Source organism: Oncorhynchus masou, chromosome 8, assembly GCF_036934945.1.
Source record: "Oncorhynchus masou masou isolate Uvic2021 chromosome 8, UVic_Omas_1.1, whole genome shotgun sequence".
Lineage (NCBI taxonomy): Eukaryota > Metazoa > Chordata > Actinopteri > Salmoniformes > Salmonidae > Oncorhynchus > Oncorhynchus masou.
The window spans coordinates 31,134,511-31,153,827 of record NC_088219.1 but is presented as its reverse complement, the minus strand read 5'-3'; the positions used below and the strand labels follow the sequence as shown (position 1 = coordinate 31,153,827).

General features: G+C 42.6%; 1 pseudogene; it reads left to right on the top strand.

The window, feature by feature from the left end:
* Nucleotides 1–444: 444 nt before the first annotated feature.
* The window catches only part of LOC135544523 (E3 ubiquitin-protein ligase ARK2C-like), a 19,180-nt pseudogene continuing 307 nt past the window's right edge, over nucleotides 445–19,317 (top strand).

The following is a 19,317-nucleotide window of genomic DNA, read 5'->3' as shown; positions in this document are numbered from 1 at the left end:
ACTGAGTAGAGAATGATTGAGTTTAGTGACCCCCTCTACCTCCCCTCTCCATCTGTTCCCATGTCAGACTTGCTCAGCTCCTGTCTTAACTCTGGTGGTGCAGACTGGAGAGTCTAGCCAGGACACATGGCATGACAATATCCTTCTTTCAAATAATAGGCCTTCAACAAAAAAATGTCCTGGAGTACATATGTGACATATTGTGTACATTTTTAGCAGCATCGTGTATTGGTATGAATGAAATTCAATGATATGCAACACTGGATGGATCTGAGCCTGATTTTGACTTGAGTAGATGTCCAGAAGACGGACATTACCACCTCTTTGTAATTCGCAAAACGCAAGTCGCTGATTTGATTGGCTGTCCCGTGTGCCACAGGAAGAGGCTTACTAAGAGAGGTGTTCATTGATTGGTTCGTTCTGTCTTTGTATGCCAGGCAGCTGAGCAGCCTGTCCGTTTGAATGTGCAGGGATTGGAAGGGACCATTTCCATGGACCATCTGTCTCACAGGCTAGCGATACAACAAAGGACCCAGGATGGTGTTAGTACATGTCGGATATTTGGTTCTTCCCGTATTTGGCTCTGTAAGAAATAGAGGTAAAGTTATGTATTTATTATGTAAATGTTTTAGGTATTTTCTCGTTCCTGTACGATGTAAATATTAAAGCCAGCTGCCATCTGCAGTGCCAGAGGCCAAGCTAAAAATGCTCGCCAGCCAGCTAACGTTAGCTGCTTAGCTAGCCAGCCTGCTAGCTCAACTTCGCTCGAGCGACTAAAATCTGGGTTTGCAGTAACGTTAAAGGTTGTAACTAATCGAACAGGATCAAACGAAATAATCAAACTTGTGTATCTGATGTAACTAACGAATGCGAAATGTTTGCAATCCTTTCTAGCTTGCAATTCTTATTGTCAAAGCCAAACGTTATCCTGTCAAGCTAACTAACGACGCAAAATGGCAGCTCGCCAGCCAACACCGCTAGTTTGTGGTATGGGCCACCCTGGCTGAGCCAGCCTTGACTATTAGGCTGATAGACGCGCAAGGACCATCAGTAGAATAATCAATTTTCTTACTAACAGTACAGTAGGATATAACTAGCGGAGTCGTTTCTACCAATTTGGCCTACAGTACTCTAACTGTAAATGTATGTTTTACACCGTCGACTAATACATTAACTGGCTGTTGTATTTACTCTGGTCGAGCAGCTGGTTAGCGAACATCACATTAGTGGCATCAATTGTTTATCCTTATGTATTGGTTTTTGGCGAGTGACAATATCGTGTTAGTGTGTGCTGTGTGGGATTAGTTGACTTCAGCGAACTATTTGGTGTAGGTAGCTTAATGTTATTGGCAGAGACTGTACTTTAAATCGGCTTACTAAATCCCTCATTTATATACATTTTTCATTATGCAATTAACTCCCGAAAACGACTGCCACGTTCAATCAATCTGAGCTGGTTGGCTGACGTTCGGCGTTTTAAAATGCACTGCAGTCTAGTGACGCGTTTTCTTAGTCAACTATAGTACGGTCAGAAACGCTATCCCGTAGTTTTGTAAATTGTTTTTTTCTTCTCTCAAACCCGAAACCAAACCCTATGTCTAGTTTTGAGCTATCAAGCTAACGTTATATATTTCAGGAAAAACACGAGCACAACTGATTGCCTTTTGTTTCGCTCGATTGCAAACACCATACTAGCCAAAGCGGCCAAAATAAGTAACATCCTCGATATGCAGTAAAAGGCTATACTAATCATGTAATAATAATCATATGAACGTGCATTTTGAGACATGCATTAGCACCAATGATTTCATTGTGCTTTTATTTGTGTTCTTTTTTCCTGTTCCATAGTATCGAGGCTGGCGCTACATTCCGCATTTCTCAGACCTTTGTCCCCTTCCATTGTGTTGCTAACGATCATCTGCTGCTGTCTGCCGTAGCCTCTGCCTGTTCTCTGCATCTAGCTGTATTGTGAACCCCTTCTTCCTCATTTCCTATTTCCATCTGAAGACGACATTGGCATTAAAACCCGAGTTCTCCCACTCATACCGTATCCTTCTGTGTAACAAACTAAAGAATAACACCTTCTCTAGAAAACAGTTTTGTCTTTATTTAAACTGTCATGTTGCTCTTTAGTAAATAACCCATTGTAGCCTTAGACCTATTACTACAAAATGTCATTGTGATTCTCCCATTCAGTGTGGATAGACTACATTCTGCTGTAAATTTCTGTAAAGTGGATACGTTTAGACCCCTTGGCCCCTCGATTAGATTATAGCCCGGCTTGATCGAACTTGTGGATAGCTGTCTCCAGTCATCCCTCTTGAATCTAAGGTGCATTGTACCAACTTGCATTTGTCAATTGGACCTGGTGGCCTGTTTGAAACGCATCACATTCATTCCCCCTTCCAAATGCTATCATCCTAATCACAAATAACCAATTGGACAACTGGATGCGAATAAATCTGCATTCGATTTTGCATGCCCTTTCCCCAAATGATCCTAAATTGCCACCTTTGATGGTCCATGCACCTGTTCTGGTGGCTAAACGGCCAGCCATAATCCTATATGTGTGTACGAGCCCTTGTCTCATCTAATTGAATAAACCCATTTAGTCTGTCACAGCGAATCTTCAAGACTTGCTTTTTAATATTCCTTTTGTGATCCACAGTTATGCTAAATTCCCCAGTCTCAACACATCCACAGAATGCTATCCATTTTACAGGATGTGTATATCCTGCACTGCTGTAGAACTCCTTTTAGAATCAAAATGTCTTTATTCTTTGGTTGTGGTTTCTCTACCTTATGTTCTTGTATTAGAACCTAATGCATGATCATTTTTTATTACTTTTATGTTTTCACATTGAACAGCAGATTCCAACGTAATCTTGGTGTAGAGATGTCCCTGCTGTACTGAAATGTGCTGTAGCATACACATCTACTCATTGGATGCTGCTTCTGTTCTGTTAACCCTACAGAGCATGGTCAGGCCTTGCCTTTGGTCTTTATTTGCATGTAGTTATATTATTATTACTATTATCACACAGTGCCACACATACTAATATTTTCCAATAAAGACTTGTAGTATTTTTCCTAACCTTCAGTGTGCTTTTTGCTGATTTCCATGTGTGTGTGTCCCCACCACCGTGCCATCACTAAGGCAGGCCCCCCCCCTCTCTGTGCTCTCATCTCTCTCTTGCGGAGGCACTTCAAGGTGCTGCTCTCCCCCCACTCCCAATCATAGGATTAGGGACAGTCAAATCACTTGGTCCTACTGGGAAAATACATTTTGACTGAGACATGGGAGGCAGGGATTAATGTTGGAACCATAGTCACCCCCCCAATCAATACACATTCCATCTGTATTTGACTCTTGTCAGCTGTAAAACATTGGTTGTTTACTGTAGTAGTAATAGTGAGCAAAATCTGTTTCTTTCACCCTTTTTTGCCAGTCTCGGTTTGTTTTTTAAAGATTGTTGTAATCTGGTTACAAAAGTGTTATTCCGTATATATGCACCATATGTCGCACGCAACGGATGAATTTGGCGTTGAATCTTTTGCAAAATAATGAATCTTGAATTAGTGTCTTTCAGAAACTGACCAGGACGGGAGGTTGAGTGTTGTTATGAGGCTGAATTACACACCTTGAAGTTCCTCTACATGACACCCAACATAAAACACTGATTTAAATGCTATGGAGGTTATGCCGGTTCTGTTTACTTTGGTGTTCTTCAATAGAGTTTTGACACGTGGCACCAGCCATTCAATAGCTGTATAGACGGATTTGGTCAACATAAAGCATTTGAATTGTTATATTTGCTATATAAACTAGCAAATAGACTTGCCTGTATCTCAAAACTAGCAAGTGAAACTTTTACTTTGACAACACTACAGCGCAAGGAACAAGTGATGTCTTTACCTTGACATATACACTTAGATGCATAATTCTGTCCTGCTTCAATATGGAATGACACCTAGCTGTTCAGGTGAGCTAGATCAATCAGCATCAAACTGAACTCAATTAGCAAAACAACTTTATACAATGAATGATACTGTATTTAAAATGCATTTGAACAGCTCAATACACTTTGCAGTAAAAGACAGCTCAATACGCTTTGCAGTAAAAGACAGCTCAATACACTTCGCAGTAAAGGACATTACATCAACCCTAAGTCGGTATAAATCTGTGACAAAAGCATAACATCTCTGAGTTGCCTTGTTTTACCTTTTGGATAATGTCTTAAGCAGACTTCTGAGGTTGTATCAGTTTTATACACAGACGAAGTTGGATCTGATTTAAGTGCAATTTGAAAATGGGCAAATATTTGTACAAGGAAAAGGTAAACCGCTTTTATGTTGGCTAGGCCTATTTGTTGATATAAATTTAGGCTAGATTGTGTTAAATTTGGTATACACATGACCAATTCAATAAAAGTCTGCAATGATGGTGCAGAGCACTTTTCGTGCATAGTCAACTGCCCTCGTTTAATGAATATCTCATGTTTTTGGGAAAAGAGGCTTTCTAAGACAGCCAGATATCTTTGGTACAAGAAATGAAGGTTTATTGCCTTCCTACCTACAGGTAAAGGTTATTGTCACCGCCTTGCTCTTCAAACGCTTACAAGGTCATATTCGGCAGTCAATTACAAATTATTCAATCCTACTGTAGTGTTCCATGCAAGCAGCCACTTTAGACTTTACATGTGTATTCTAATCATGTGATGAAATAATGCACAAATCACTAGAATTGATATGTGCACCTTATCTTACTATACTTTAGAATGCACCGGACACCTACAGCCATAATGAGTTATGAATCTTTTGATACTTAGGGTTATTTATATGTAAAACAAGGTGTTTCTTAGCTACCCCCTCAAACCAGTTTCCAATTTCCTACTAAACCCTGCACTTGGGCAGATTACATGCCATTACATCAGATAGACCTAGGTACTAAATCCTTCATGATTGGTTGATAGCTACTGCACTGATTAGCCTACACATTACCTCTTCACCCCTCTATTTGTGCACTGTAAAGTAATGGGATGCTTATGCTGCCGAGGAAATGGGGTGTGTAGTGTAGATGGGGATTATGTTGGGGGGAGTAGTAGCAGTGATTATAAAGCTGCAGAGACAGCTGGGTTGGACGTCAGACTGCTGCATTCATGTATGGGCAGGACTACAGGCTTGTCAGTCAAGAGGGGGAGCTATGCCGCAGCCGCACCATGAGGGAGGGGCTGGGTGTGTGTGTGCAGCTCTGGAGGGTCTGAGCACAGATATGCACCAGTCAGGAGATTTGCAGCCTGAGCTCAGTACAGAGGTATGAGCAGACAGACAGTCAATAATAGGCTATAGAGGCTGTATGCTGCTCAGTCTGTCAGTGGTGCAATGTGTGCCAAGTAAGGTGTATTTAGTAGGCTATTTCATGGTCCATTTATGATTAGAATCATCAAGGGTTCTCTCCAAGGAATGTAAGTGGGGTGCTCGCACACCTTGTGACAGGTGTTCAAAAATGAAACAATGTTTTGAGTCCATGTTCTCAGTAGCAACACCTTGTTAAAAAATACTGGAGACAACCCTGTCATCATAGGACACATCCACTATGAGATATTGTTATATCCAAATCTAATAAAATGTATGATCATGTTTCTCCTTTGTTACTGGGGTCAGTTTAACCGTTTGTTATTGAGTTCTGTAATATAAGTAGCATTTGGATTTCAATCCCAATTTTCTTACATTTATGAATATTGTAAAATAACATAAATGTAAAGCATTCCGTCAGAACGGATGTAAAATGCTTTGAAATGGCATCCTCTTCCACCAAAGCCAGAAGCCAAAAGTTTTTTTCCGCTCTACTTCCTCAGCCAGCCAACACAATTATGGCTGAGGTTCACTGGGTTTCCTGTGTCTCAGGGCAATATATACTGTAGCAAAAGAACAACCAAGCAGAATATGTCATCTTAGTTTGTGACTAGAACATCCAAACTGCTTTGAATTATGTAGGCTATGATGTAGAGGGGGGGTTATACAATTTTGAGTTGATCTGAAGTAACCTTTTCGGGTTGTAATTTAAATAGTCCGACCACTGTATCAGATAAATACATTTGTCACTTGAATTGGTTACACAATGTGATTCAACTATCAACTAAAAGTATCAAGTACACCTCTGCTTATCATAATCATTACAGAGGCAGTGCTACTTGAAATTCCCCTCTGAACAGTAAAGGTAATGATTAAACCCTCGTCTCTGCATCAAATTAGAACGAAGTTGCATAGCTGTTTTATGAGCCATTCTTTATCATTTATGGAGGTCAGTAGTATCGTTTTATTATCACAATAATAGTCAAAGCACACAGCTTGGGTGATTCCTCACGAAACTATAACAAAAAAAGAACATGACTTTGGGGATTTTCACAATGTATTCCATAGAAGGGTCCTTTGGAGGAAGGATTGTTGACATACATTTTACATGTTGCATCTTAAAGCTTAATTGAGAAATAATTAATTGAAGTATTTGTGACATTTTGGCCTTGCTCTGGCCTCCTTTAAGACTCCATAGTGTTTCATCTGGTAGGTGCTACAAAGCAAGAATTGTTGTCATATGAAGCTTTTCCGCTTGCTCTGTAATCTAAGTAGTATTTTGATTTCAATCACAATTTTCTTATGTTCATTTATGAATATTGTAAAATAACATGAATATTGAAAATATACCATTTTTCATTTGGCTATTTTTTCAATACATTGTTGATCATAATATACTCTACAGGCATATACAAGTTGAACATATGTCAACTATCCTTCCTCCGAAGGACCCTTCTATGGAGTACATTTAAAAAATATATTTTGGCTTTTTTGTTCTTGTTTTGTGAGGAATAACCTGCTTGCTGAATAAACTAGGCCTTGGAGTCCCAGACCTTGGAGTCTGCTCCCCGGCTCAGACAGTTGGGGGGCTATAACGGGGGCTGAAGGAGCAGCTGCCTCCCCCTCCTCACCTCCCTTCTGTGTGTAATGGATATTGATTGTTTGGCTGCGACCCAGCAGTGTGCTGATTCAGCAGGTTGGCCAGCGCTTCACAACTCCTCCTTTGAGGAACAGAGAGACAGACCGAGAGGCGGCATTAACCCGGGGGTGATACGTGGGGAATATATCAGCAGCAGTTTGCCTCAGATGGAAGTGTAGGATTAGCTACAGGTCTGCACCTCAATAGTCTAATTGTCTGTATTGGCTTCCTCTTGTGTCCTTCTAGCCCAGTTCTCTTTCAGATCTGTGTGAAGGACGGTTTCCCAAAAGGATCTTAAGTTCTTCATTAGAACCTTCGTTGGAGCGTCGTTAAATCTCCGAGCTGTTTTCCAAAACCATTGTTATTAACGTTGCACTTAAACGCTCGTAATCTAACGCCTGCCTCAGACCACTTGAAGAGCGCTAAATGCGTAAAAAAAATATTTTTAAATGCCCTCCCGCATGACTTCATACACAGATGTCCGCTAAACATAGAATCACTTAGGTTATCCGTCTCTGACTGCCGATAACTTCAGAGTAAAGTTGACTACAAATACAAAGTTGCCACTGTCTTTGCAATTGATACAAACAAGCGACATTTAAAATATAAACAGTAGTCTATAAGCCTATTTATTCAATCATATTGAAATACATTTAATGTTTAATTGTGTTTTATTTTGCTACTTGTAGGCTACTTTCTGTAATTTGTCTCAATATATTTCATGATGTGTAGCCTAAAATGTGGGCAATGATGTGCCAAGTAGGTGATTTTGTGAATTTTTGGGGGGTAAGCAAAAAAGCCACCTCAATATATGCAGCCGTAGGTGGTAATATCTCTCCAGGAGCTGATCTGTCTGTTAAGCTATTATTTCCTTTCTTTCGATCTTATCAGTATAGAAACACCCTCCAACCACGCACTTAGCAACCTTTCTTTGTGGTGTTTTGGGGAACGATTGTTATGTCTTCAGGCCTTTGTAGGAAAGATGCGTCATTAAAAACTTGTAAGCTTAAGTTCCATCGGGAAACTGGCAACCCTGGACACGTGAAAGCAATTTTGGCATGTCTATCTGCCATGTTGTGTTCACCTGCCTTGTCTTTCCAGATCAGCGAAGATATAAGAAAATGAGACAAGATGAGGACCCCACTTTAGACTATTGAGTCGCACCCCAAGTGGCTGGTGGATCTATCAGTTGATCCCATAATGCCAGGCTCCATAATGAGAGAGGCCTATAGGCCTAGTGTTCAGAGGTCTGATGGTAATACTGCAGTTACATCTCACAGCTGGAGAGGCAGGTAGAGAGTGGCTGTTTTCCTTGTGAATAAGTAGCATGTTGAACGTTGAAAATATGTACCGCCATATCACGTTAAACATTCTCATACACTAGAACTCCGTACCATATGAAAATATGTGTTCATTCATGGTGCAATTAAACCCAGGGTACTTTTATTTATAACTTTTATACAAACCTACTTAAGCAAAAGTCCTCATCAAACCTTGAAATCAAACTTAGCTGATATTATCAGAGGCCTGCTTGAAGTCCAAATCAAACTAAAGGCCAGTCGGTCGGTGCCCAATGAACCCCTTCACTCCCAGCTGACTCTGTAGAACGGCAGGATATGAGCTGAATAGTTTGGCTCTCTCTGGAGGTTAGACGTCGCTCCACTTTGTCTGTTCTTCATCTGCTCTTTCATCTGTTTTGTGTTTTCTTCCTGGGTGAGGTCACTTTCTGTTTTCCTGGTCTGTATGACTGTGTGTGAGTGATCTCGTGTGTGTGTGTGTTGTCAGTTTGTTTCTGAATGTGTTTTTACGATTGTGTTGGTTAAAACTCTGTGCGTGGTTTTGGTTTCTGTCTGAGAATGATTTGTACGTCTCCTGTCTGTTGTCAGATTGTTTGTCTGATTTTGTGTGATTGTGCTACCTGCCGTCTGTGGCCGGCAGGTAGCCTAGCGGTTAAGAGCATTGGGACAGTAACTGAAATGTCGCTGGTTCAAATCCCCCGAGCCAATTAGGTGAAAGATCTGTTTTGATGTGACTTGAGTAATACACTTAACTATAATTGCTTATGTAAGTCGCTCTGGATAATAGCATCTGCTTAATGACTAAACTGTAATGTAAAATGTTCTGTGTGATGTTTAATTGAGTGTGACTGACTCCCTCTATCTGTTTGGCTGTTCACTGTCTGTCTGTGATTGGTGTGATCATTCAATCTTTCTACTCTCTCTGGCGTCTTCTTTGATTGGGTGAGTGTTCTCTTGTCTTGGTTGATCACTCTGTCTGTCTATTCTCAGGGTGGGTGTGATTCTCTATCGTCTGATTGGCTGAGTGCCTTTTCGGTCTTGTCTTGATTGGTTGAGGCCTACTTCCTCTAAATCCTGATTGGGTGCGCTTGTCTCCCGCAGGAGCACACTTCACCAGGCATCAGCACAGCCATGCTACCTCCTGCCGACATTTTAACCTGGCGGCCCCCCAGGCTCCCATCTCAGCAGAGTTCCCCCTGGGCCATGCCAGCCAGCCCCCCCAGACTGGCCTGGCCCCTCACCTGTCCCCAGCCCCCCACCAACCTCCGGCCCTGCCGGCCCCCTCAGTTCCAGGACGTCCAGGGGCCTCCTTTTCTACCTCAGTCCTTACACCAGCAATACCTCATCCAGCAGCAGCTTCTAGAGGCGCAGCACCGCAGGATCCTCCCACACTCCCGGTATGACCACACACTTTTTTAAGCTCACTCTCCAAGACACTTTGACATGCTCAGTTAAACACACTCTTGGATGCTCATAAAGACACACACTTTGATACACTTTATCGATCCTTCTTTCTCGCTCTCTCTCACACACACGAACAGACATTAGAGCACTATAGCCCCTCCAATTTCCAAATGCTAATGGATGTAAATGCCTCCTCGGTGCAGGCGAACACAGGAGCGCGTTCCTCTGAACCCTCACAGGCTCCGCTCGGGGTATGACTACACCCCTCCCCTCCACGTCCCCCAGCCAATCAGCCAGCAGCCGCGTTACCTGGCCGAGGGCACAGACTGGTGAGTCACTGTTTGAAATTAAACCGGGAACCATGGAGACGTTAAGTCATTGTTCCACTGCCGCGTCTGTCAGGCATTAGTGTGTTTGTTGATTTAGGTGTCTCTCCACCTGCATGTAAGGGAGCACCTCGGGAGTGTTTATGGCTTTGGGTAGTTACTCATAAGAACGGATCTATTATTAGCATACCCATTCCAAATCACAACCTTAACAATTTGGGCGGTAAATGCTAAACTGACCATAGATCATAGCTCAACTGTCCTGCCGTTCTTGATTTATTTTTTTTATTTTTTTTATTTTCTTTCACTTTACATTTTAAGTGTTTGACATTTTACTGCATTGTAAGGAGCTAGTAACATGAGCACTTTTTATATTTATCTCTGTCATTCAGCCAAGTGAATACAATCTATTTTCTCTCACTCATATAGTACATATGCGACCGATAAAGTTTGATTTGATAATTGTTCATCAGGCATTTTACAGAAGCGGTTCGCTACCATGAGCTGCGCTGCTAGCCCGGTGCTCGAGGTGCCAAAATATGAAATTAGCTGAAGTATTGAGCGGCCGCTGTGCATGGTTGACCAATGAGCAGAGTTAATCTTGTCAACCAATCAAGCAATGTTTTAATGACAACATTCGAGCTGACAACAACCGGGACCTGGTCTCTACAAACAGTAGGCAGATGTTCTTGCGGTTCAATTGCTATTTATCGCAGCCTGTCTGTAAACGCCTTCATATTCTGTGTTGATGTTAATCGAGGTCGCTCACTGTCCCTCTGTTCGTAGGGACCTCAGTGTGGACGCTGGCCTTTCTCACCATCAGTACCAGCTCCAGCAGCTTCCACAGCACTATCAGCATTACCTGGCGGCATCCCCCAGAATGCACCACTTTCCCAGGAACACGACTTCTACTCAAGTGGTACATCAATGACTTGGCTGTTTTGGTCTGTCTCTGCTTTGTTGTTGTTTTATGTCTATCTTTATTGTTCAGTGTCTTTGTAGATCTATGCTTTAGCTTTTTTTTTTGACTTTGTGCTGCCTGTTTTGGGGTCTATGTTGGTGGTTTGTCTGTCTGTCTCTGTTAACATCTTTTGTTTGGTGTCTGTCTCACTGTTTTATTCGGTTTAGGTTTTTGCTTGACTTCTGTCCCGTGCTATATGTTTCGGTCATATCTTATGATGTTCTGTGAATGACTAAAGTGTTTTGTGTGTTTTTTTTTGACAGGTTGTACACGAGATCAGAAACTATCCATACCCCCAGCTACACCTGCTGGCTCTACAGAGCCTCAACCCCTCACGCCACGCTTCGGCTGTACGAGAGAGCTATGAGGTAAACGTCCATCTCTAGATGTATCCTACCATATTCTGTTTTACCTATAGCTGTATTCTATATCTGTTGTTACTAGTGTTATACATGTGTACTAGAGGTCGACCGATTATGATTTTCAACACCGATACCGATTATTGGAGGACCCCAAAAAAAGCCGATACCGATTAATCTGCCGATTTTTTTACTTATTTGTAATAATGACAATTACAATACTAAATGAACACTTATTATAACTTAATATAATACAACAAAATCAATTTAGCCTCAAATAAAATGAAACATGTTCAATTTGGTTTAAATAATACAAAAACAAAGTGTTGGAGAAGAAAGTAAAAGTGCAATATGTGCCATGTAAAAAAGCTAACGTTTAAATTCCTTGCTCAGAACATGAGAACATATGAAAGCCAGTGGTTCCTTTTAACAGGAGTCTTCAATATTCCCAGGTAAGAAGTTTTAGGTTGTAGTTATTATAGGAATTATAGAACAATTTCTCTCTATACGATTTGTATTTCATATACCTTTGACTATTGGATGTTCTTATAGGCACTTTAGTATTGCCAGTGTACAGCATAGCTTCCATCCCTCTCCTCGCCCCTACCTGGAACACATCGACAACAGCCTCCCTCGAAACAGCGTTAATCTCGGGAGTTGATAGGCTTGAAGTCATAAACAGCTCAATGCTTGAAGCACAGCGACGAGCTGCTGGCAAAACGCACGAAAGTGCCGTTTGAATGAATGCTTACGAGCCTGCTGATGCCTACCATCGCTCAGTCAGACTGCTCTATCAAATCATAGACTTAATTATAACATAATAACACACAGAAATACGAGCCTTAGGTCATTAATATGGTTGAATCCGGAAACTATCATCTCGAAAACAAGACGTTTTTTCTTTCAGTGAAATATCGTTCCGTATTTCATCTAATGGGTAGCATCCATAAGTCTAAATATTCCTGTTTCATTGCACAACCTTCAATGTCATGTCATAATTACGTAAAATTCTGGCAAATTAGGCGGCCCAAACTGTTGCATATACCCTGACTCTGCATGCAATGAACGCAAGAGAAGTGACACAATTTCACCTGGTTAATATTGCCTGCTCACCTGGATTTCTTTTAGCAAAATATGCAGGTTTTAAAATATATACTTCTGTGTATTGATTTTAAGAAAAGCATTGATGTTTATGGTTAGGTACAGTCGTGCAACGATTGTGGTTTTTTCGCAAATGCGCTTTTGTTCGGAATAGTCTTCACAGAGTTCGCAACGAGCCAGGTTAGCAGGCAATTTTAACTAAATATGCAGGTTTAAAAATATATACTTGTGTATTGATTTTAAGAAAAGCATTGATGTTTATGGTTAGGTACACATTGGAGCAAGACAGTCCTTTTTCGCGAATACGCACCGCATCGATTATATGCAACGCAGGACACGCTAGATAAACTAGTAATATCATCAACCATGCGCTAGTGATTATGATTGATTGATTGTTTTTTATAAGATAAGTTTAATGTTAGCTAGCAACTTACTTTGGCTTCTTACTGCATTCGCGTAACAGGCAGTCTCCTCGTGGAGTGCAATCTAATCAGGTGGTTAGAGCGTTGGACTAGTTAACTGTAATGTTGCAAGATTGAATCCCCGAGTTGACAAGGTAAACATCTGTCATTCTGCCCCTGAACAAGGCAGTTAACCCACCGTTCCTAGTGGAACAGCCACTTTACAATAGTGCATCTAAATCATTTAAGGGGGGGGGGGGGTGAGAAGGATTACTTTATCCTATCCTAGGTATTCCTTAAAGAGGTGGGGTTTCAGGTGTCTCCGGGAGGTGGTGATTGACTCCGCTGTCCTGGCATCGTGAGGGAGTTTGTTCCACCATTGGGGGGCCAGAGCAGCGAACAGTTTTGACTGGGCTGAGTGGGAACTGTGCTTCCTCAGTGGTAGGGAGGCGAGCAGGCCAGAGGTGGATGAACGCAGTGCCCTTGTTTGGGTGTAGGGCCTGATCAGAGCCTGGAGGTACTGCGGTGCCGTTCCCCTCACAGCTCCGTAGGCAAGCACCATGGTCTTGTAGCGGATGCGAGCTTCAACTGGAAGCCAGTGGAGAGAGCGGAGGAGCGGGGTGACGTGAGAGAACTTGGGAAGGTTGAACACCAGACGGGCTGCGGCGTTCTGGATGAGTTGTAGGGGTTTAATGGCACAGGCAGGGAGCCCAGCCAACAGCGAGTTGCAGTAATCCAGACGGGAGATGACAAGTGCCTGGATTAGGACCTGCGCCGCTTCCTGTGTGAGGCAGGGTCGTACTCTGCGGATGTTGTAGAGCATGAACCTACAGGAACAGGCCACCGCCTTGATGTTAGTTGAGAACGACAGGGTGTTGTCCAGGATCACGCCAAGGTTCTTAGCGCTCTGGGAGGAGGACACAATGGAGTTGTCAACCGTGATGGCGAGATCATGGAACGGGCAGTCCTTCCCCGGGAGGAAGAGCAGCTCCGTCTTGCCGAGGTTCAGCTTGAGGTGGTGATCCGTCATCCATACTGATATGTCTGCCTGACATGCAGAGATGCGATTCGCCACCTGGTCATCAGAAGGGGGAAAGGAGAAGATTAATTGTGTGTCGTCTGCATAGCAATGATAGGAGAGACCATGTGAGGTTATGACAGAGCCAAGTGACTTGGTGTATAGCGAGAATAGGAGAGGGCCTAGAACAGAGCCCTGGGGGACACCAGTGGTGAGAGCACGTGGCGAGGAGACAGATTCTCGCCACGCCACCTGGTAGGAGCGACCTGTCAGGTAGGACGCAATCCAAGCGTGGGCCGCGCCGGAGATGCCCAACTCGGAGAGGGTGGAGAGGAGGATCTGATGGTTCACAGTATCGAAGGCAGCCGATAGGTCTAGAAGGATGAGAGCAGAAGAGAGAGAGTTAGCTTTAGCAGTGCGGAGCGCCTCCGTGATACAGAGAAGAGCAGTCTCGGTTGAATGACTAGTCTTGAAACCTGACTGATTTGGATCAAGAAGGTCATTCTGAGAGAGATAGCGGGAGAGCTGGCCAAGGACGGCACGTTCAAGAGTTTTGGAGAGAAAAGAAAGAAGGGATACTGGTCTGTAGTTGTTGACATCGGAGGGATCGAGTGTAGGTTTTTTCAGAAGGGGTGAAACTCTCGCTCTCTTGAAGACGGAAGGGACGTAGCCAGCGGTCAGGGATGAGTTGATGAGCGAGGTGAGGTAAGGGAGAAGGTCTCCGGAAATGGTCTGGAGAAGAGAGGAGGGGATAGGGTCAAGCGGGCAGGTTGTTGGGCGGCCGGCCGTCACAAGAAGCGAGATTTCATCTGGAGAGAGAGGGGAGAAAGAGGTCAGAGCACAGGGTAGGGCAGTGTGAGCAGAATCAGCGGTATCGTTTGACTTAGCAAACGAGGATCGGATGTCGTCGACCTTCTTTTCAAGTACCGGTTTCCGATTGTTATGAAAACTTTAAATTGGCCCTAATTAATCAGCCATTCCGATTAATCGGTCGACCTCTAATGTGTACTATACATGTTTAACAATTTAGCTTAACGGCAATGCCTTATCTGTTCTATATCCCGTTACCAGTGGACTTGTAATTGCAAATGCCTAGTGAAGTTCTGTCTAAAGCCTTGTTCTCCTGTGCCCTAGGAGCTGTTGCAGCTTGAAGACAGGCTGGGAAGTGTCAGTAGAGGAGCAGTTCAGACCACCATAGAGAGATTCACCTTCCCACACAAATACAAGAAGGTGAGGAGGCAGCTCTTTCAGCTACAAGTATACACAGAAGTGGAGCTATATTGCAAATGTCTTAGACCAAGAAGACATCCTCAAGGTCTGTGGGCTTTACAAGTCTCAGACAGGCCTACCTCACCACTAAAGCATGATTCCAAATCATCATAGATACACAAGCACAGGTTAGCATTCTGTGTGGTATGATTATGGTGCTGTATACAAACAAAGTAAAAAAAAAAACCATCTATATTTTTTTAAAGTAATGTCGCTTACTTCTGAAGCCTTTTGTCTCTTTTTAAAAACTCTTGAGCACTGATGACCCCATTTGATTATAGTCTGGATATGTCATTCGATTGGTCCACAGAGGAAGCCTCTGGAAATGAAGATTGGTGAGAAAGACGAGGAGACTGACGTGGATGAGAAATGTACCATCTGCCTGTCGATGCTGGAGGACGCAGAGGATGTCAGGTAATGACTGTCAGGACCCTCTGAATAATGAGTAGGCTGCAACTGATATGCTCCCAAAGGTGATTTGTTGTGTCCATTTCTGCGTCTCGTCAATCAATAACCTTTGGGAGCATATAAAATATCCTGAACCATTGTGATGTGTATACCATATATTTCTTTCTTTCAATATATGTGAATTGATGACCAGACGATTTATCTTCCTCCTTATCTCCCCCTCACCCGTCCAGGCGGTTACCCTGCATGCACCTCTTCCACCAGGGCTGTGTGGACCAGTGGCTGGCGACCAGCAGAAAGTGTCCAATCTGCCGCGTGGACATCGAGACGCAGCTCCATCCTGACAGCTGATGGCCCGGGGGTGAAGCCTGACGGCCCGGCTGCTGTCAATCACCCTGGTGTGTTTCCTGCTCCCATCCACCCAGGCCCTGGTCCCTCCTCACACGGGTGCTTGCCAAATGTCTCCAGACGTCATGTGACATCACCCTCTGACTCACGCTTTACTGAGCCAATCCAGGATTACTTACTGCACGAGAGAATGGAGTCTCTCTCTCTTTCTCTCTCTCTCTCTCTCTCTCTCTCTCAATAAAAGCACATCCCCGGCAAAAAGACACACACACACACACACACATACACACACACACACACACAGGGTTTACTAGTTGCTTGCTGGAGGTGGGGTGTTGTTGCCGTCGTGTTGTTGTAGGTAGTGGAGGCAGGTGTGTGTCCTGTTTCCTGTGTCTTTGTAGCATGTTCTTAAAGCCATGACATTAATGTACTGAGTGAAAAACACACTACCCCACTTGCCAGCTGGTCACACACACACACACACACCTTGCTTATTCTGCCACAACAGGAATCTAAATCAATCACGTAAAAGCCCTGTCGCCATGTTTGCCTACAGATCATTTGTGGTAGTACAGTAGCAGTATCAGACACAGCAATACAGTAGTTGTACATTTGCTTGGGACTGATGCTGTCATCAGTGTTGGGACATAATACGACTATTTCACCGCTGCCATGTCGGCCTGCCCCAATGCATGGGTTGGCGTGTGTTTGAGTAAATACACAGGTTAGTGAGTGTTTCACCAAAAGAGTTATGGTATCGCTTGACCTGCTGCAGCACGGGTTAATGTGTGTGTTCTGCCCCAGTGTGTGGGTTTCAGTGTGTATTTAACCAATGCGTGATCATGCGTGACAAACTTAAAGTGCGGGTTCAAGTGTGTATCAAGGGTTAAAGGGGAATATAGAAGTTAGATTAACGGTGGTTTGATTGGAGTGCTTGTAGAATACAAAGCCAAATAAGGACTTTTAAAAAATGCAAAAAAGAAATGTAGTAAGACCCAATCCCCCATCATACCCTGCAGTGACTGGGTGAGGTGTGGGGCATTCTGGGTATGCAGGAGGGTTAGCTGCCCTGGAAACAGCGACTCTGTGCCATCCCCTACTGGCGCAGACGTTATGGCTGAGCAGTGTAGTGAAATGCATGTTTCAATGTTGGCTTGGGCTGTTGTGTTAGCATACAAAAAAATTATAAGGGGAGGGGAGGGGGTTGTCTGTGCATGACTTAGTTAATCTGAGCTGTGACTATCTTTCTCAACACTAACAAAGAAAAAAGAACTGAGCACCATGTCAGTGGCTGTCCCTGACCTGTAGCGTGTGTTCATCCTGCCCATTTTTGGTGGCAAACAAAATGGAATCCTATTGTGACGTTTACCTTATTGCCTAAAGAACAAGCACATGTGATGATAGATATAGCAACAACCTCTTTCTTTGGTATTGCATTTGCGTTGGTTTCTGTATATTTAGGTATATAAACACGCAATGTTTTGGACCGAGTGAGGAGCTTAGTTGTTGAACTTGTGTTTTTGTGTGACAGATCTCCCCTCGTTGTTGCTATGCTGGTTTCTATGCTGTATTGCTAGAACAACAATGTAGAATGTTGTGTGATGGGGGCAGTATCCACAGTGCACACGGACGGGGGGGGGGGGCAAAATAAGGGTCATAGAACACTTTTTATTGTAAAAATAAATAAATTAAAAATGAAGGATTTAAATGTTGATATTTTATGTTTCCCTTTTGATCCTGACAAGTCAATGTGCATAAACAGTACATAGCTGTGCCAATCCTTAAGAACCTATCTGTCATATGCATTGTGGACTGTATTGAAGTACTGAAGCATTAGGAAAAATTGAATTGTCCTGTGGACTTAGTTGTGAAGGATTGGGACAGACCCTTACTGACCTGTGCACTGCCAGTGTTGATACTGCCTCCTCCTTTAGTGGAGTTTTCTATGGGATATTTTGATAGTTTACACAGGGTGTTGTCAGTTGAGATGCCTTAAGTATTTAACAATCATAATTTATTACTAACTGTAGATATCATGGGTACATATTTAATTTGATATAGTTTGTTTTTTTGCAATTTAATCAATTTATTTAGAAATAACAAAAAATGATTTACCTCATTTTTGCGTTGTTTTAAATGGGAATGCTCCGCATGCAGTTGTATTTTTCCTGAAGAAATTAAACAAAAAAGCCCTGCTGTTTGATCTCTCCCCGAGCCGGCTGTGCTATGTTTACTGTCCCGAGCTGAGCTGTCTGGCCTGCTCTTCTCATGTGGTGCTGTGGATATCTTGGTTACATTCCATTCAATGCAATTTTCCCTTATTCCCCTATGCTGTGACGTAGTGGACAAACTGCAATGAAATGAAATGGTTTTTAGTTGAATTGTTTTCCTGTTTCTCATTTTGCACTCTTAGTTTTAACATGGGAACCCTCTCACTGGCATAACAGTTTACGAACATAGATGTATTATCATCATTATTGTATACTCTGTCATTTCCAGCTCTCTGCGTCTCATCCTTCTATCCATTCTGTCTGTTATGAAGCATGTTCCTTCTCGTCTTTGTCATGGGATATTTCTCCTTACCTCTTTTCCAGAAAAACATGTAGTTTTGAGTCCAACAAGTGCCTCGCTTCTAGTCTCAAGAGATATTACCTTATGATTTAAACCGCATTAATTTATCCAAAATCCATGTCCAATTAGTGTATAATGTTGTCTTTCCTCCCTTATTCCCTCCTTTTTCTTTTTAAGGTCACCACTGACCAACCTGCAAGGTGAAATAAATATGTCAGCCCCCATAAGTGAAGTGTGGGATCATCCGGTGGTGTGGTTGGCATATTAATGCTTTCACTAACCAAATATATCTGTGATTACCTTATGAGAGAAATGAAAGCAGCTATTTAGGAGTATTTGGACATAACCAGTTGTTCTCCTTTTTTTAGTTAAACTCTAAATCGTACCTAATCAGACCATTCCTTTAAAATAACTTTGTTTTTAAAAAATGTATGAAATATTTGACCAAAACCTTTCTACAAAGAGGCACGTTTCACTGTGTTCATCGACTACACTAATTATTCCCATCTTTCACTTTCCCTTTATTTTTTCATGACCGTCCATCCCTCTCGTCACTCAGAACCCATCCAATGTTTCCCTTCACAATCCTCTCTCAAGGGAAAACAAGAACAGAGGATCTCTTAAAGCACAAACTAACTAAAAATGCATGTATTTCTCAGGTTTGGATATATATATATATATTCTCGATGGTATATAAGTATATGGTGAAAATATTTGCAGATTACACTAAGAATAATACAAATAATTCATTTTGCTGCTGCTTGCATCTGACAAACAAAAACTGAAGGAAAGAGAAAATACCCCAAAAAGTGCCAGTGAAAGGGCAACCGCCACCTTTGTATGAGATATCTGCTGTTTT